This window comes from Balaenoptera physalus (genome assembly GCF_965194825.1).
Source record: "Balaenoptera physalus genome assembly, chromosome: 16".
Lineage (NCBI taxonomy): Eukaryota > Metazoa > Chordata > Mammalia > Artiodactyla > Balaenopteridae > Balaenoptera > Balaenoptera physalus.
The window spans coordinates 21,067,929-21,088,145 of NC_138898.1; the positions used below are offsets into that span (position 1 = coordinate 21,067,929).

General features: G+C 48.0%; 1 protein-coding gene and 1 long non-coding RNA gene across 5 annotated transcripts in view; one reads left to right on the top strand and one right to left on the bottom strand.

Annotated features, from left to right (window-relative positions):
- PPP1R16B (protein phosphatase 1 regulatory subunit 16B) overlaps positions 1-10,482 on the bottom strand; it is a 101,870-nt gene extending 91,388 nt beyond the window's left edge. Inside the window, exon 1 of one of the 4 annotated variants that reach the window (XM_082430197.1) lies at positions 10,175-10,482. The gene's annotated coding sequence lies outside the window, so the exon portion shown is untranslated. The remainder of the gene's footprint in view (positions 1-10,174) is intronic. The other 3 variants (XM_082430195.1, XM_082430198.1, XM_082430196.1) reach the window with 3 other exon arrangements.
- Positions 1-20,217, top strand: part of LOC309645411 — a 377,709-nt gene that overhangs the window by 187,515 nt on the left and 169,977 nt on the right. The gene's annotated exons all lie outside the window — the stretch shown is intronic.

A 20,217-nucleotide genomic window follows, 5' to 3' on the forward strand; every position in this document is an offset into this window, starting at 1 on the left:
TTTCTAAATGGATCTATTCTTTTTGAGTAGGCGGCCCTTTTACAAGACACAGACATCTCTGATGCTTACTCATTCATTGAACGCCCATTCTGTGCACCCAATCTACAGTGGGCACCGTTCAGAGCACACGTCCTTGTAACCCTTGGAGTAACCGCCAATTCATGCCACCCACGTCCAACTTCTATGAGCTCCAAGGCTGTGGATTTTTTTTTTTTTTAATTTATTTTTGGCTGTGTTGGGTCTTCGTTTCTGTGCGAGGGCTTTCTCTAGTTGCGGCAAGCGGGGGCCACTCTTCATCGCGGTGCGCGGGCCTCTCACTATCGTGGCCTCGCTTGTTGCGGAGCACAAGCTCCAGACGCGCAGGCTCAGTAGTTGTGGCTCACGGGCCTAGTCGCTCCACGGCATGTGGGATCTTCCCAGACCAGGGCTCGAACCCGTGTCCCCTGCATTGGCAGGCAGATTCTCAACCACTGCGCCACCAGGGAAGCCCAAGGCTGTGGATTTTTAAAGCCAGCCTTCTGTTCCTTTGCTCTTGCTCTTTCTGGACTAACATACACATTTGCCCAGGTAAGAGTGATTGGTAATCAGCACCAGCTGCAAACTCAGCTGGGTTTCTGCACAGCCTCCCTCAAACAAACCTCATTAGTAAATATGGAAACCACCAAAAAGTCTATTTCAAAATTACTTATCCTTTCCTAGCTGCCCACCTCTTCTGCTGCCACCACTAGGGGTAAGCAGCATGATTTTTCTGCTTCTAACAAGTCATTTTCTTCTGAGGATTTCAAGTATCCCCCCTCCCACCAGGACATAGTGTATGCTGTATTTTACAAATTCGTTTATGATAGTCATGAAGAGTTTATCAAACAGAACTTAGCTTATACATTTCTATAGCACAGCTTTGTTCTTATGTTATTTGCCCACGTGTCTACTTCCTTCAGGAGACAGGGACCAACCTAAGGGCAGGAGCTGGTTTAATTTAATTTTATGTCTCTAATTCCAAGCATCAAGCCAAGTAAAATGTAGTTCTTGAATATTTAACAATCTTTATGTAGCCATGGTCTAAAGGGTCATAAAATCTGAAGTATTGTGGAACTTGACCTAGAAACATTCTTTCTATTTTATTCCTATCTGACTGGCAAAAATTAGTCACTCAGTGTTGGAGAAGGGGCTGGGGCAATAGGCATTCACACACATGGTCGAGGGAATAGAAATTGGTTTTCGGGACTTCCCTGGCGGTCCAGTTGTTAAGACGCCGTGCTTCCACTGCAGGGGGCATGGGTTTGATCCCTGGTCAGGGAACTAAGATCTTGCATGCCGTGCCAAGGAAAAAAAAAAAGAAAAAAGAAATTGGTTTGGCCTCTTGGGAGGACAGTTTGACAATGTCATAGTTCAAACTGCAGGGAATTTTCCTTACAGATAAAATCATACCAGTGTACAAAGATACATGCTGGGTAAGCAAGGATGTCATAGCATCATACACTTGTAGCAGGAAAAAAACCAAAATAATCTTCACTGCCAGCAAGCGACTAGAAAACAAATTATGGTAAATTTTTATTACAGGAATATCATGTAGCCTTTAGGACTGAGGTATATCTATATGTGTTGACATATGCTAAGGTAAATTAGCTGAAAAGGGAAGTTTCAGAAAAGGGTTGTACAGATGTGTTAAAAGAAAAAAGGATAAACATGTAAATGCATGTGGATTTGTATATGCATAAGAAATTTATGGAAAGACATAAAACATTCAGGGATTTCTTCTGGGGAAAAAGAAATGAGTGTATGATGACTGGGGAAATTTCCCTTTCCATTTTCCACATTTCTGTACGGTTTGAATTTTAATAATGAGTTTGTCTTCTTTTTATAATTAAAAAGCATAAAATACAGCAATAAGAAAACAAAAGCTTGATTTCATACGTTAAAAAAAAAATGAAATTCTGGAGAAACTCTTCCCTGTTTCTTTATAAGGCAATAGGCAATGACTCTAAAGCGTATTTTCTCTGCCCAGTTCATGGGGGGGGCCGATGATGACTACAGAGTTCCAGAAAAGAATCTGGGGACAGGAAAAGTCACCAAGAAGATCCAACAGCCCTGAAGAAAGTAAGTGTGAGAAGGTGTGCCTTTTACTTGCTCTTGGATGACAGGAAATAAAGCCAGTTCTGACTGAGACTCTGAAATATTCTGGGAGCCAAGAAATTCTGAGAACTCACCAGGCTGGCATGGACACTGGGACCTGTAACCAGAGCCAAGAAGCAAAGGCTAGGAATACCTAGGTAAGTAATAGACATAAGTAACCAGGGTGAACAAAACAACAGACCCAGTCCCCTGGGATGTAAGTGACACAGGGCTCTGTTCGCCTATCCCCTCTGCTCTGAAGCTATGACTCCCAGGGACTGACTTCACTGACACTAATGTAATAATTATTGTTAGTATGTATCGAGTACATCCTATGTGCCAGACACAGGCTAAATAATCATAGTCTCTCATACGATTATTATTCCTATTTTACACATTGGTAAATTGAGGCTCAGCAAAGTTAGCAAATAGCTTCTCAAGGTTACAGTTAAGTGGCAGAGGCAGGGATCCAGCCGAGGTCTGACTCCAGAGCCAGCCAAGGTCACTGCTAGCCTTTCCCCCATCTGGGGAAGAACTAGAGAAAGGCACTCCCTCAGGGCAGGGACAGCTTACGAAGTGCAACAGCATTTTTTGCCCAGAGTCAGAGAGCATCATGATTAAGTTCAAGGACTTGGAAGCTAGATGTCCTGGATTCAAATCCTGACTCCACCACTTACTGGCTGTGTGACAAGGGCAAGTCATTGAACCTCACTTTCCTCAGCGGTAAAATCAGGGTCGTGGTGAGGTCACCTCTTAGAGTTGCTAGGAGGACTAAAAGTTAAATAGTGCTCGGCTCATAATAAGTGCTAAATGTTAACCATCATTATTAGTATTAAGAAAAAGATGCCCTTCCTTCCAGGTAGATGCAACCCTGCAGGGTACAGAGCTAGGCAAGAGGAGCGGGCTAGCTTTAAATTTTATTTATTTATTTATTTATGGCTGTGTTGGGTCTTCGTTTCTGTGCGAGGGCTTTCTCTAGTTGCAGCAAGCGGGGGCCACTCTTCATCGCGATGCGCTGGCCTCTCACCATCACGGCCCCTCTTGTTGCGTAGCACAGGCTCCAGACGCGCAGGCTCAGTAGTTGTGGCTCACGGGCCTAGTCGGGCTAGCTTTAGGTCCCTCCCTCAGCCATGTGCCATCAGGCTATACACAATGCTACGACTTTACACCGGGCCTCCTGAGCAATTAACTTCCACGTGCTGCCAGCTCTTCCTCTTGGCTTCCCCTCTGCCAGCCTGGCTGTGAATCAGAATCACCTGGCACACTTTTTAAAAATACAGACTACCAGGGTCCCACCTTGGCCGGTTCTGACTCAGGTTGGCTGGGCTAGGGCCAAGGGATCTGTGTGTTTAACAAGCCCTGGGTGACCAGGTGGCCCAGGGGTAGTGTGTCCCCCGACACACGTTTCTAGAAGCCCCTCACACCTGTTCTGGCTGTTTCCGTTGCTCCTTGCGGGCAAGCAGCCTTTCCTTCAGGCTTGGTCCCAGGTCTGGGCACACAGAGAAGGGGAGCAGTAAGTCCGCTCCCCTGCAAACCAGCCTGCAGAGCGGATGGCTGGGCGAACAGGCGCGACAGGCTGACTTTGCTTGAGTGGGTGATACCAGGGACCCCTCACCTGTAGACTTGGGGTTCCCCAGACCCTTGCTCCCCAAAGTGCAGTTCACAGACCAGCAGAATGGCTCCCCCTGGGAGCTTGTTATAAATGCAGATGCTCAGGCCCCAGACCTAATGCATCGGATTCTGCATTTTACAGAAACCCGAAGACTGTGAGCAAGTTTGAGGCCTGTGCTCAAGATCCCCTCCCCCATCAGAATAAGCTCTAATCCATGTGCACCTCTAACCTGTCCCAACACCCTCTGGGGACAATCTTTTCTTTCAAACTCCCAGAGAGCCCTGGAAAAACAGCCTGGTCCTTTCAATAGCCCAGATCCAGGCTCAGCAGCCGGCCTGGGGCTCATGATGAACCTTTGCTTTAATGAATTATTTCAAAGTTCACATGAAAATAAACCTTCCCACTAAATTGAAAAAGAGACAACAACTCTGGCCTCTATGATTCTGGGGCGTAAAACAGTCCCTTCTTTTGTACAGAGTCGTGACCCCTACTTCCCTGGCCAAAGCCATCCAAAGACATCAAATGCCCAAAGAAAACAAGCCATGTCTTCCTGTTGGCCAAGCTTCAAGTTATCGGGCAGATTTCACACTGGAGCTTGACCTCATTAATCCAAGGCCTATCACATTGCTGTAAATGTCAGTGGAAAAATAGCCATTCAGTGGGTTTCCTTCATTCCACCAGAAAGGGAAAAAAACAGGAAACTGACAGCAGCTGCGCCCCAGCTTGGCAAATCCCAAGGGCCCAGCTGACAGGGCGTTCCTTATGAGCACCTACATTCCCCTGCCCCAGCCTGCTTGTCCAGATAAAGGTGGGTCCTGTGTCTGTATGAGCAAAATGCAGCAGTGATTGTAGCAACCATGCTGATAATTCGGGCCCCCTAGCACCTGCTCGGGAAGGAAAATAGCTTGGTCTGAATTTCTTTGGCCTGAATGACCAGTTGGCTGTTCATCATTCAAGTTCATCTGAATCATTTCTGTCCATTCAAAATGTCCTGCAAGCCAAACCTCTGGGACTCCAAGGGACAGACATAAGGGCTTCCAAATACTCATTCATCCCTTCAATGCGTACTGATTGTCTCCTGTGTGCCGGCCATCATGCTGGGCAACTGCGGACACTGGGCTGAATGAATCAGACACAGTCACTGACCTTAGGGGCCTCATGTCCAGTGTAAGCTTTCTCAATTTTGGCACTATTGACATTTGGGATGGGACAATTCTTTGTTTCGGGGGTCTGCCCTGGGCACTGTAGGATATCTTGCAGCATTCCTGGCCTCGACCCACCAGATGCCAGTAGCTCCCCGCCCCCTCTGCACTTTCCCACTTGTGACAACCAGAAATGTCTCCAGACATTGCCAAATGTCCCCTGGGAGGCCAAACTGCCCCCAGTTGAGAACCACTGGCCTAGTGGGAGGAGACAGAGTAAAAGAATAATGGCCACAAATAACCATATAATCACAATTATGATAAGTACCATGGAGGAAAATTTTGTGGATATTATACCAATATATTATGATGTGGAAGTCAGTTTTATGCATGATTACAAATCCTTATGACAACTCTGAATTGTATATATATACATATACATATATATGTATATGTGTGTGTGTGTGTGTGTGTGTGTATGATCTGTATCTCCGGTTGAAGAAATTGAGGTGCAAGGAAGTGAATAGACTGGCCAACGCCCAAAAGCTAGTGAAAGGCAGAGGCAGGATTTGAACCGTGGCCCTGAACTTTGCCTCCTGTAGAAAAGGAAATTCGAGCCTTTGTTTTGATGTCTTCTGTAAACAGGTAGGGTGTGTGGTCACGTGATGCTCTACCCAGCCATCCTAAAAGACTCATTCCTTCCTGGGGTCACCGTGGAGCTCAACTGCCACCTGCTACATCAATCGAGCTGCAAACTGCCTGCATCAAGGCACGTCTGTGGGACCTAGCGGGCCAAGGAAGGACGTCCTGAATTCTGAGACATCCAAGAACAGCCCCCCATCGCCAAGTGCCTGCACTCAGGGCCTTCCCAAAAATCAGGGTTGGGAGAGAATGGGGCAGTCCCCAGGTACCCAGAGCACACCCCACTGTGATCCATCTCCAAGATGCCTACAGCCCAGCATCCAGGGGTACTGCCAGACATCCTACAGTCAGCTTTAGATATTTACCAAGGGCACGCGTGAGGTGGTACACATAGCACAGAGCAACTTCGGAGACCTCTAGACATGAGTTCCTGCCACTTATAAGCTGAGTGCCCTTTAGCAAATCACCTCATCCTCTGTGCCTCAGTTTTCCTTTCTGTTCAATGGGGATAAATGCATCTACTTCAATAAATCAGTATGAGGATTCGATGGCAATACGAGCAAAGACCTTGGGCAGTGACCAGCATCCAGAAAAGTACTTGGTACCTTATTATGGTCAATAAGGGAACGAGATCGTGATGCTTCCTCCACCCACGTCCCCTTCCTTCAAGTGAGAAACGTCCCAGGAAGAGAGAAACAGGCGCAGAAGTAGCAAAAGCATCTCTGGAAGAAGGAGGGGACCTCTGTGCTTTCCAGGTAGAAGGAAGAGGAAAGAACAGTTAATGTACTGGCAAACGTGCACAGACCAGCCCTTCCTCGCCTGCAGAAGTTAATTCTAGACTGCAATCAGACAGCTCCGTTAGTTGCAGGGCGCCTGCTTCGGGTGAGCAAGCGTTTATCATTCGGGGCCCCTTGGCAGGATGGCCTTGCTCCCTGGCCTTGCCTCCTGCCCCTCCCTAAGTCACACCCTACGGTGACGGTGCTCCAGCTGTAACTCCTGCTCACTGCTCTCCGAGACACCAAGCACTTTTAAGCCTCTGTGCCTTTGCACAAGCTGTTCTCTTGGCTCAGGCTGCCCACCCCCCTATTAGCCACCACCTGGAAAACTGTCTCTGAAGGGCTCAAATGTGCCCCTACTGCAAAATTTGCCCACCTGCAATTGGTCGCTGCAGACTAATAATAATAGCAGCCAACATTTGCAAGCACTGATTAATATCTAGAAGGTTCTGAGCCGAGGTTTTTGCCCATGTGGTCTCACTTTTCTCCTCACATCACCACCCTAGAGGTAATGCATCTGTCCATCACCACCCAGCTACAAGGTGGCAGATTCAGGAATGAAACCTGGGTTCGTTAGCTGAGCCCCCCTGTTCATCCATCCCTCTACTCTTCATTCCTCTTCTTGCCAGTGAAGCTGGGTCCTCACTATCACCTTTTGCCCGTAGATTGAGAAGCCTGAGAGCTGCCTGATTCATCTTGAAATCCCTCGCTAAGCACAATAGCTAGAATGGAGTAAACATCTGTTGAATGAATCAACAGATCCTGCAAAATGGCAGCCAGATGAGAAAAGCTAAATGACAGACTTCCTAGAGACAGGCCCATGCTGGACTTGAATTCCCAGAAATCAGCACCACCCCCTCCAGGCTGAGGGGCTTTCCCTGTCCTGTTAGCTAGAGGCAGAAGAGTTCTGACTTCCCCCAGACTCGGGGGGTGGGGGAGTGAGGGTGAGAGGGGGGGAACCTGTGAGAGCCCAATGCAAAGGAGGAAATGGTGGTGATGGTGATGATAATCATTTCCTGCATTCCTGCCCATACCAGGTGCTGCACTAAGCACTTTCTGTGCATCACGGGCTCACAGAATCCTCACAACCCCACAGAGCAGGCATTACTATTACACCCATTTTACAGATGAGAAAACCAGGAGTCAGAGAGAGTAAATAATTTACCTAGGTCACAGAGCTTTTAAGTAGAGACTTGTAATTTGAACTAGGCCTATCTGACTCCCTTGCTCTTTAAATTTTGTGGCTTTCTGTAGGAGGCAGGTTTGTCCAAGTCCTCCTTAAATCCCAGTGTCTAGGATATACTCAGGATAAAGAAGGTCATCCTAGCCTCTGCTGGAAGAATGCCACTTGGGACCCACTGTACACCAAGTGCTTCAAGTCCTGGGTGCAGAGGGCATGGGGGTGGGGGTGGCTAGATTGGCAGAGGGGTCAAGGTTGAGTGAGGTTCCTGATGGTCCAAACACAGCACAGGAATCCGGGTATGTGCATTCCGTGATCCATAAAACCATTCTGGCTGCAGTCTCTGTTGGTTAGAGAATGTTGACGCTGGGTATGGAGCAGGTTTTGAGAAGAACCTGGGGCCCTAGTTTCCAAAGAGTCCACATGAATTCTGCAGAAGGTTACTGCCTTGGGGAAAAAACCACCTTTCTGCGTCAGCATCCTCTTAGCCCTGTGGCTCAGGCTGCCGAACAGACTTAACAGCTGGATTAGAAATTTAACCTCCCCTCCAGCATCAATTACCAAAGAGAACGAAGTCTGAGCACGCACTGGGTCTTGCCTGCCATGTCCCTCCCCGCCAGGGAAGATTCAGAGGGTGCAAGGATGCAAGGAGCCCCAACCCAGAGCCCGCCAATGAATGGCACAGAGGGAGGAGACCAAAAGAGGGCTAAGCAGGATCAAGCGGTCTTCCTGAAGGAAGACATTTCAGAGGCTGGCAAGAGCTGGGACCAGGAGAGGGGTCAGGAATGTTCCAGGGAGGAGGACACTGTTGGGTAGACTCCAGTTCACAGAAGAGTACGAAGTTGAAGGTCCAAAGTGTCTGGTTGACATCTTGCCTCCAAAATCCTGGCAGCAGGTGGGAGATGAGGGGCTGGGGGTTGTGTGGGAAAGCCCGGGAGCAGGCTGAGAGCTGAAAGAACTCACCAGCGCCCACCAGCCGCCCGCAAGCTGCCTCTTTATGACAGAGCGGAGGGAGGAAGATGTGGAAACTCCCCCAGCCCCTGCAGAACCACCCACCAGGGCTCCACTTCAGCTCCTGCCTAAAAAGAGACACGCCCCACTCCAAACCGTTCTGAGAGGCGCTGGTATTAACATAGGAACGTTCCCGCTGCCGAGCTCCGCTGCACCCAGCACCTCACACCGTCCTCTCGCCATCCTCCCACGGCCTGATTAGCCCCATTTCCTAGAGGCAACTGAGGCTCCGAGGCCAAGGGCCTCGCTCTCGGGCAGAGAGCTAGTCACTGGCTGAGCTAAGAAGCTTTATGACCCGTCTCGGAGGAGGCCTCCCTGATGGAGGGTTTTCCTCCGGTGCTTCACCAGACACAGGAAATGGCAGGGCCCACAGGGAAGTACCCCCGCTGGCCGAGGTGGCTAACGGCAGGCCCCTTCCCGGGGGCGCCCTGCGGGCAAGGGCGCCTGATACCTCGGGGGTCCGGGTCCTCCACAGAGGGCGATTCAGAGGCGGCACCTGGTGCCCGGGGCCGCTGAGAGCTGGTGGGCGCTTCTGACAGTGAGAACAGGGGCCCATTATGTGGAATCCAGTCACATGGGCGCGCAAGCAGCTCGGTTTTCGGTTCTGAGAAGCGCTTATGGAGCCGCGTCTCTCTCCTTGGGCTCCAGAGATGCCCGGGAGCACCGGGTCTCGGGCTTTTCGCGCCGCCCTCCCGGGAGGGCCACATTCAAAGCTCCAATTATCCGCCCGAGGCTGGGAGCTGCACCATCAGCATCTCCCGCTAAGCCAGTCCGGACTGGAGAAGCGGGGGGCGGGGAGTCGGCCTCAGGGAAGGAGGCGGGCAGAGAACGCCCCCCCACCCCTGGCTCTCCACTCGGGACGGTCTGGGCAGTTCAGCCTGGGCGCTCCGGGTGACCTTGGGGAGACCCCTCTGCGCGACCTCTCCGGGGAGGGCTGCACAGTTTCTGCCCATCCTAGGCGCTCGGGGGCGCTCCTCCGGCAGGAGTCGATGCGCGGGACTCGGGAGGAGAGGAGCGCTCCAGGTGCGGGGGACCGAGCCGCGGGCGCACGGCTGCCCTTCGGAGAGGCCGGGAACAACCACGCGCGGGGTCTCCCCGGGGCCGCGGGGCGCTGTCAGCTGGATCCCGCAGGAGGCGGGTCTGCACGCGGGGTCGCCGGCCCTGGGGACCTTTCCCGCCCAGGCAGGAGTCCTCCCGGCGCCCTGCCACCGCCTGCGGGCACCAAGCGCCGCCACGCGAGGGGGCGGCGCCCCCGTGCCGGGCCCGAGGCTGGGCGCCGGGGCTGTCTGGTGCTGGTTGTGGCTCCTTCTGCCCGGCATTGCGCCCCCCGGCAGACGGCGGCCCAAGAGCCCAGAACCCGCGGAGGAGCCCCCTGCCCGCCCCAAGATCCGGCCACGGCGGCCCCAGCCAACAACCTGCCACTGCGCCCCGTACCCCGGCCTCATCTCTGGCGCGCAAGACCCGGGAGAACGCCCCCACCCCAGCCCGACTCTCGGGTCCTGCGCTCCCGGTACCCGCCTTTCCAGGCTCCCCCCACACCCCCCAAATTACCTTCTGCCGCCAGCCCTGAGCCAGAGCTCCCCACACACCCCCAGCCAGACCCTCAGAGGCAGGGGCCGCCTCCTCACCGCGATCCTCATCCCCCGCCCTGTCGAGCTGCAGAACGCAGGGAAGCAGGCGGCGCCGCCGGGGAACTCACCCGCTCTCCCGAGCCCTGGCCCGGGCGGCTCCCGGCCGTGGCTCGGTCCGTCCGTCCCCGAGCCGCAGCTGCCAGTGCGGCGACAGAAGCCTGCTCCGCACGACCGCGAGCCTCCAGCCCGCCCCTCGGCTCCTCCCCCGAGGCGGGGCCTGAGCTCGTGGGAAGGGAGTGGGCACGCTCTACTCTGCCTGGCCGACGAGGCAGCTCCGGGAAGGGTCCTCGCGTCTCCGGGTGCTCCCCACGCCTTCACCACCCTACCCTTTGAGCAGTTGCAAATTGAAGGCGGATGAGACGCGACCAGGGTTCGGAAGAGTTTTCCTTACGGGCTTCCTCCCACCCTGCAACACTACTAGCTTGGAAAGGGGGAAGCCCAGGACTGGATTCTTGCTCCCTTTTGATGGAAGGGCATCAGGAAGCCCAGAGAGCCGCAGTAAACCACCCAAGGTCACACAGCATTAGTCCAAGTGCCAGCAATTCAAGTCTCCTACCTTGAAGCCTGAGTCAGAAGGCTTCCTAGGACGTCAAGGAGCCCAACTAGGCCTTGCCCTGGGGGCAGGTTTGTGGGATCAGGTCCCCCAACTGAGGGGTGGGAGACGAGAGCCACACTAGTGGGAACATGGGGGCTGTGGCCTGCGACGTAGAATCGCATCATTTACTCTTTCCGGGAAGAAAGGAAGTGAAGTGAAGGAGGAAGGAAGTGGTTGTACCTCCACTGACGTCTGCCACTGTTTGGGAGGTACAGGATCTAGAAAGGGGCTGCCTCCCTGAGATAAAAAGTAATACACACCCGGTGGCTTCTATCATTGAATTCAATCTTCTTTCCTGGGCTGAAGACCCCTCCACTCAGCACCATCTTTTCTTTACAGGACAATGGATTTAACTATCTTTAAGTTGCCGTTGAGAAGACCCTTCTCTCCACCCCACCTCCACCCCCCAGGAAGAGGAGAGAAAGTTAACAAACAAAAGGGAAAAAAATCCATCCCCAAACATTCTCTGGAATCCACACTCACTGAACACGGGCTTTAGAACAATAGAGTTCTCTTCTGCACAAAGGGCCTTGTTTCCTGAGCTTTCTCAGCCTCCAGACTAGAACCCTAGGCACCCCAGGGCCAGCCAGTGGGGCACAGAGAAGGTTTAAGTTTGGGGAGTTTGGGGGTGATACCCAATTAATTCAATTCAATTTCTTGTTCAAAGAAATCCCTTACTCATTATTATATGGCAACGTTCTTCTGAGGCTGACAGTATAACCTGAGTTTAGTGATTTCCTGTTTGCTGAGGAGACTCCGTGACCTTTCTTGGGGAAGTGAAAGCCTCTGGATTGGGCTTATTCTGGGCCCCAACCTCCCCAGTTTCTCTGAAAGCTCCTCCCCAATTTGACCCCTGGCTTCCTCTCAGTTCATTAATAATCCAGTTGTGAATGACACCGTTTCAGAAGAGCAATTAGAGAGCAGGACAGGTAGGGAAGACTTAAAGTGATGTTTAAAACAACCCAAGGGGACCATTGTTCGCTGCAGAATGTTTCCATTGATTTATCATGAAGAGCTGTGGGCTGAGAGGGCGGGAATCCGTCTCTCCAAGGCATGTGCAGAACTTGGAGCCTGCTTCCTGAAATGATGCCTTGAGTATGGGCCCAAATCCCCATGCTGTGCTGTTCATTTACACTGCTCGCAATGTTTGATATCCAAAGTTCAAGTATACTCAGAATCAGGTGGAAGACTTACATTTCCTGATTTCAAAACAAAGCTACAATAATCAAGACAGTGCAGTACGGTATAAGGATAGACATGGATCAATGGAATAAAACTGAGATTCCAGATATAAACCCTTATTTTTATGACTAATTGATTTTCAACAAAAGTGACAAGACAATTTAAAGAATAGTCTTTTCAACCAATGGTGCTGGGACAACTGGATTTTCATATGCAAAAGAAAGAGGTTGGACCCCCTACCTCACACCATATACAAAAATTAAAACAGATAAGGCTGAAACATAAGAGCTAAAACCATGAAACTCGCAGAAGAAAACATAGACATAAGTTGTGACCCTGGATTAAGTTGTGGTTTCTTAACTATGACACCTAAAGCACCAGCAACAAAGGAAAAAATAGACAAGTCGGACTTCATTAAAATTAAAAACTTTTGTGTATGAAAGGACACCATCAAGAAAGTGAAAAGATAACTGTAATGGGCTGAATTGTGTTCCCCCCAAATTCACATGCTGAAGTCCTAACCCTCAGTACCTCAGACTGTATCAATAATTCTGTTTGGAGATAAGGTCTTTAAAGAAGTGATTAAGTCAAACTAAGGCCCTGAGGGTGGGGCCCTAATCCAATATACCTAGTGTCCTTATAAGAAGAGGAAGAGACACAAGGGATGCTTGCACAGGGGAAAGGCCATGTGAGGACCCAGGAAGAAGACGGTCATCTACAAGTCCAAGAGAGAGGCCTCGGGAGAAACCAAATCTGCAGACACCTTGATCTTGGACTTCTAGCCTCCAGAACTGTGAGAAATAAATTTCTGTTGTTTAAGCCACCCAGTTTGTGGCATTTTGATATGGCAGCCTTAGCAAACAAATACAATAACCCACAGAATGGGAGGAAATATTTGCAAAGCATTTATCTGACTTGTATCTAGAATATATGAGGAACTCTTACAATTCAGTAATAAAGAGGCAAATAACAATTTAAAAAATGAGCAAGGAATCAGAATAAACATTTCTCCAAAGCAGATGTACAAATGGCCAATAAGTACATGAGAAGATGCTCAACATCATTAGCAATCAAGGAAATTCACATCAAAACTGCAATGAGGGAATTCCCTGGGGGTCCAGTAGTTAGGATTTGGCACTTCCACTGCCGGGGCCGGGTTCAATCCCTGGTCAGGGAACTAAAATACCACAAGCCACGCGGCCAAACAAAAACAAAAACAAAATAAAACCAAAAAAAGCACAATGAGATACAATTTCACACTCATCAGGATGGCTATAATCAAAAAGACAGGTAATAACAAATGTTGACAAGGATGTGGAGAAATTGGAAACTTCATACATTGCTGGTGGGAATCTAAAATAGTATAGTTGCTTTGAAAAACAGTCTGGCAGTTCCCCCCAAATGTTAAACATAGAGTTTCTGGCTGACCCAGCAATTCCATTCCTAGGTATATACCCAAGAGAAGTGAAAACAATGTCCACACAAACTTGTACACAAATGTTCATGACAGCATTATTCATAATAGCCAAAAAAGGGAGACAGTCCAAATCTCCATCAAATGATAAATGGATCTGGAAAACATAGTGTATCCATACAATGCAATGTTATTTGACAATCAAAAGGAGTGAAGTACCAATACGTGCCACAACATGAACCTCGAAAACATGCCAAGTGAAGGAAGCCAGTCACAAGACCACATATTGTATGATACCATTTCTATGAAATGTCTAGAAGAGGCAAACCTATAAAGACAGAAAGTAGATTAGTAGTTGTCTAGAGTTGGGAGGGGGTACTGGGGACAAATGGAGAGTGACTGATAATGAGCACTGGTTTTCTTTTTTTTTTTAAGTGAAATATAATTGACATATAACCAGTTTCTTTTTGGTGTGATGAAAATGTACTAAAATTGACTGGAGTGATAGTTACATGACTATGAATGTACTAAAAACCATTAAATTGTATACTTTAAATGGGTGAATTATATGGTATGTGAATTACATCTCAATAAAGTCAACACTGACCATGTCTAAACCTCTCTATTCTGCCCCAGGCAGGAAAGTCCCTCCTTTTATTTTGAGGCCATCTTTGGTCCATTAGACATTAGGGTACGGTCTAATGCCAACGAACATTCTAATAGACTGTGGAAAATGTTGGAGGACCTGAAAATAAATGGATTGGCTCCAACATATAAAATCTGAAACATTGATGTTTACAAATATAGAATTAAATATCTACACAACTTTGGGTCAACCAGTCAACTGCAACTCATGCCAACTCATAGTTACATATAAATTATACGGAAGGTAGAATTGGGGTGAATTATATGGTTGCTGTGATGTGATGCAAAGTCTCCAGAAGAAGGAAGGTCTAGAGATTTCTGAGTGTGAAAAAATGAGCTAATCCAGCCTCAAAGGGATTCACTTTAGTAGTTATTTGATCCACTGGTTCTTAATGTCAGCCGCTGGGCAGGTGCTGGGCTGGCTGCATTCATTCACTCAACAAATACTTAATCCAGTGGAGAACAGTATAGAGTTTCCTTCAAAAACTAAAAATAGAGTTACCATATGATCCAGCAATCCCACTCCTGGGCGTATATCTGGAAAAGACAAAAACTCTAATTCAAAAGATACATACGCCCCAGTATTCACAGCAGCACTATTTATTATAGCCAAGACGTGGAAGTAACCTAAATGTCCATCAGCAGATGAATGGATAGAGAAGATGTAGTACATATATACAATGGAATATTACTCAGCCATTAAAAAGAATGAAATAATGCCATTTGCAGCAACATGGATGGACCTAGAGATTATCATACTAAGTGAAGACAGAGAAAGACAAATATCTTATGCTATCACTTTTATGTGGAATCTAAAACAATGATACATTGAACTTATTTACAAAACAGAAATAGACTGACAGACATAGAAAACAAACTTATGGTTACCAAAGGGGAAAAGGGAAAGTGGGGGAGGGATAAATTAGGAGTTTGGGATTAACAGATACAAACCGCTCTATATAAAATCAATAAACAACAAGGACCTACGGTATAGCACAGGGAACTATATTCAATATCTTGTAATAACCTATAATGGAAAAGAATCTAAAAAGCACAATGGGGACTTCCCTGGTGTCACAGTGGTTAAGAAGCCTCCTGCCAATGCAGGGGACACGGGTTCGAGCCCTGGTCCGGGAAGATCCCACATGCCACGGAGCAACTAAGCCGGTGCGCCACAACTCCTGAGCCTGCGCTCTAGAGCCCACACGCTGCAACTACTGAAGCCTGCGTGCCTAGGGCCCGTGCTCAGCAACAAGAGAAGCCACCGCAATGAGAAGCCCGCACACTGCAACTAGAGAAAGCCCCCGCGCACCGCGCAGAAACGAAGACCCAACGCAGCGAAAGATAATAAATAAATAAAAAGCAAAATGATTCTCATATACACACACACACACACACACACACACACACACACAACACTGTAAATCAACTATGCCTCAATCGTCCAGCGCCTGGCCCAGAGTAAGCCTGGATAAGTGGCTGATTCTGCTGGTGAAGATGTTGTCTCCAGGCCAGGCCCAACCAACAGAAGTGCAGGAAGTGCAGAGGATGCCCCATGGGCTCAAGCGAAGATGACCAGGTGGAAGAAAGGCATCCCGGGTAGGAGTCCGGGCTCTGCCGTGAACTCGCTGGGCAGTCATTTCCCCTTCCAGAGTGTCGGTTTCCTGGTCTGTGAAACTCCGATTGTACAATACTCGCTTGTCTTTGTGTGTGTCTTTTTTCCCATGTCCCCGTGCTTTTGAGGGAAGTGACCTTTCTTTGACCTGTTTTGTAAGCGCCCCAAAGAAAGAGCGCATAAGTGGCGTAGAGAGAACACCAGATGTTTTCGGCTGGCAGGTGAGCTCAGTCCTGTGTTGCTGTGTGTTCAAGCGGAATGAGGAGCAGGGGAAGTAGGGTTTTCCTTTTTATATTCCGTTTAGAGAGAACCGTCTTAGCCCGGCGGCTCTCAACTTGACAGCACGTTGGAATCACTAAGGAAGCTTTTTTTTTTTCTTAAGAAATTTGTTTACTTAGCTTTAAAGTTAGGTTAACAATTCACACAGAATCAATTTCTTATATCACAGTGTGCAATTGTTTTTTTCTATAATGGCTAATGATTTACATTTATTCTTTTTTTTAATTCAATTTTTTATTCTATATTAGAGTATAGTTGATTTCCAATGTTATATCAGTTTCAGGTGTACAGCAAAGTGATTCAGTTATCCATATATAAGGAAGCTTTTTAAAAATTTCGATGCCCAGGCTCTCCCCCAGGGGGTTTGAATCAGATTCTGGAGGTGGGGCTCTTACTTTTAAACATACACACAGATCACAAATACTCCCCAGTGTTGTTAAAAATGCAATGTGCAGCCAGGCTAAGGGTCACCCTCTAGGCCTGTGCTTCTCAAACTTTGGGGAGCACAGAATCACCCCACGGAAGGAAAGGAAGAGGGTGTTAAATGCTGATTCCTAGGCCTGTCCTTTGCACCCCTCTCTCCCTCTTGAGTTTAGGATGGGGCCTAGGAATGGTATTTGATGGATTCTCATGACCAATTTGTCTTAGTCAAAGCCTCCAGTTGCCATGATAGCAACACCCCAGGGTTTCCCAAACTCCCTGAGTAGAATAGTTGCCTGGGGCACTTATTAAAAATACAGATGCGGGCTTCCCTGGTGGCGCAGTGGTTGAGAATCTGCCTGCCAATGCAGGGGACACGGGTTCGAGCCCTGGTCTGGGAAGATCCCACATGCCGCGGAGCAACTAGGCCCGTGAACCACAACTACTGAGCCTGCGCGTCTGGAGCCTGTGCTCCGCAACAAGAGAGGCCACGATAGTGAGAGGCCTGCGCACCGTGATGAAGAGTGGCCCCCGCTCGCCGCAACTAGAGAAAGCCCTCGCATGAAACGAAGACCCAACACAGCCAAAAATTAAAAAAAAAAAAAAAATACAGATGCCATTTTACAACCACTTAATCATTGATTGAGGAGGCAATTCATCCACAAATGCTAGAGCCATTGGGTAGAAAGTTGGGTAACAGAATATTCACATGGTTCCAAAAATCAGATCATTTACTGATTAAAAAGGGGGAAAGTGTACCTTCACAATAGAAACACCCAGCAGTCTCCCCCTTAGCCAGTGATCAAACCCAGCACCGACCTGACATTGTGTGCCCCTTTGCGATGCAATAAGATGTACTTGACATCTTCTATGTCATATTCTTGCCAAAAATACTTAACCTGATTTTAATCATGAGGAAAATTTAGACAAATCTAGAATGTGGGGCATTCCACAAGCCTGGACTCTCTCTTAAAAAGCTAATATTTTCTAAGGTGGGGAGTTCGTCTAGATTAAAAGAGATGAAAGGGACATAACCAAAAACAGATATATAATGTGTGGACCTTGATTAGATCCTGGATTGAAAAAGTAAATAGCTATAAAAGAAATTTTCTGGACCATGGAGAATTGAACTGTTGTTTGTAGATTAGATGACATTTCTGAATTAATGTTAATATTCTGAGACATGATAATGGTATTGTGGTGACGGAGGAAAAGGTCCTTATCTTATTCTTAGGGGATGCCTGCTGAGGAGAGGGCAAAGGAGGGAGAAAGAAAAGCCTAAATGGGCCAAGATGTTAACAATTGGTGAATCTAGGTGAAGGGTATTCAAGGGTTCCTTGTGCTTTTCTTTCAATTTCTCTGCAAGTGGGGTATCTTTTCAAAATAAAAAAATTCAGGATATGGGAAGGAATGCAGGTTCCTGAGCCCCTCCCCTTGGAGATTCTGGTTTAGTATCAATAGATCCAGTGTGAGGCCTGGGATCTGTATTTTTTAAGGCGGGCTGGGTGTCGGGGTTGGGGGGCGGATTTTTATCTGGCCCAAGGATTCACCATCCCAAGAGGTGCCCCCAGCAACCTCCTCTTCTAGCCGCCTTTCAGTTCCTCCAATGCCCCACCGGGTGCTACCATCTCTTGGCACATTCTGTTCCCTCTGCCTGGCCTGCTGTCCCCTCGTTCTCTGCTTAACCTCCACCCTTTTTTCAGATCTCAGCCCAAATGTCACTTCCTCAGAGGAGGCTTCCTAGAAGCCCCTCAGTCAAACCCCCTGGTTTTGGTTCTCACGGTCCCAGAAGCCACAGCTGTAATTGTTCACGTGGTTGTGACTGTTGGATTCCTGTCTGCTTCTCCCATCTGACAGTGTTATAGGCTGAATTGTGTCCCCACCCCATATGCAATCCATATGTTGCAGTCCTAACCCCCTGTACCTCAGCATGTGACCGTATTTGGAGATGGGGCCTTTAAAGAGGTGATGAAAGGGAAATAAAGTCCTCGAGTTGGGCTCTCACCCAGTATGACTGGTGTCCTTATAAGAAGAGGAGACTTGGGAGTTCCCTGGTGGCCTAGTGGTTAGGATTCAGGGCTTTCACTGCCGGCACCTGGGTTCAATCCCTGGTCGGGGGAACTGAGATCCCTCAAGCCATGTGGTGAGGCCAAAAAAAAAAAAAAAAAAAGATACTAGACACAGAGAAAAGACCACGTGAAGACAGTGGAAGAAGACGGTCATCTACAAGCCAAGAAAAAAGGCCTTAGAAAAAATCAACCCTGCTGATACCTTGATCTCAGACTTCTAACCTGCAGAATCATGAGAAAATAAGTTTCTGTTGTTGAAGCCCCCCAGGGTGTGGTCTTCCGTCATGGCAGCCCTAACAAGCTCATACATAGATGGTGAGCATCTCTGATCAGGAGCCATGTCTGTTTTGTTTACCGCTGAATTTCCGGGGCCTAACAAAGCTTGGCACACGGGAGGAGCACAGGAAGGACTTGTTGAATGAATGACGTGACCTTTTACAAGGCTGTTGAGGGAAAACATATTACGGGTTCTGGCTTACACTAGGGCTTCAGTAAACAGCGCCTGAAAATGCAGCTAGATAATATTTTGTAAATTATAAACTCAGGTTTAGTTTGTCTTCCCTCAATTGTTGTTTTGTTACTCTTTGCCTCTGGGGAAGGACAGACACCACCCAAAGGGAAAAAAGTGGTTCCTCAGTACTGAATTGCAAAGAGAGTCTGTAATATTCACAACCCAGGTAGTCACTGGAAAGCCAATGCGCTTTTCACATGTTGCTGCCTCCGACAAGAGAGGAAAGGTCTTTTGGAATTCTAGAAATCTAGGCTTGGAAGATAAAGACACAAAACCTGAGGAAGAAGGCAAGATGTTTATCCCCAAATGACAGATTGGTTGAAGAGATGCTCAACTTTAGAACGATTATGGAAATGCAAAGACAACATCCAGGAGAGAAAAGCTGACAGCTGTCAGAAATGGCCACAAAAAAGATCTTTCCATACTGGGACAAGTTAGGACTATGAAACAGGAACCTCTGGGGTTAGGAGACCAAACACTGGTACCACTGCCTTGGAGAGGAACTTAGCATTATTTAGGAAGTTTGGCCCAGCAACTCCACTTTTAGGGTACTTGGCCTGGAGAAAGCCTCCCACCTGTGTAAGAACAGGTATTTCTTGGCAGCTTTGTCTGAAATCGCAAATGACTGGCAACGTTCTAAATGCCTGCCGATAAGGAAGTGGACACCAATGAATTAAGGGGTATTTTAATATGATGGAATTCTAAACAACAGAGAAAATGAACTGAAATAAAGCTACCTGTATCAACATAGACAAATCTGGAAAACAAAATGTGAGTGGGAAAAAAAAAAGCAAGTTGCAAATGGATACTTTCAGTGTGATACTTTTATATTTTCAAAACAAAATAGCATCCAATTATGAAACTTACACAGGCGGTAGAATGGCCGCTGCAGATCCATTCTCCATCCTTCACTCTGCTCTGCATCACTGGGGGTTAAGCTGTAGGGATCCCCTTGTATTCTGGCTTCTTTCAGGGTTTGGCCAAAGGGAGGCACCAGCAGGAGATCAGTGGGCAGAAGAAACGAGACCATCTGAGTTGGCTGTGTCCCTCTACTGAAGACCATGGCTCCCGGTGGTGGCCCCCTCCAAGCTTTGGTAATTGCTCACTCCCCTTGTCTCAGTTTTTGCATTCATAAAGTGGGCATGATAAAAAAATACCTACCTCCTAAGGTCATCGTGTGGGGTTGGTGAGGGTAGGCTTCTGGCACAGTGCCTGGTAGGTTATAAACACTCAGCAAAAGTTAGCTTGGATTATTATTAATCACACCCTTTGTCCATTCCTTCAAAGAACATCTTCCCTCTTTCTTTCTTTTTCCCCCTCTTTTTTAAACATAAAATTCTCATGGCTTCCTTTAATATGACTTGAAATTTCAAAATACAGG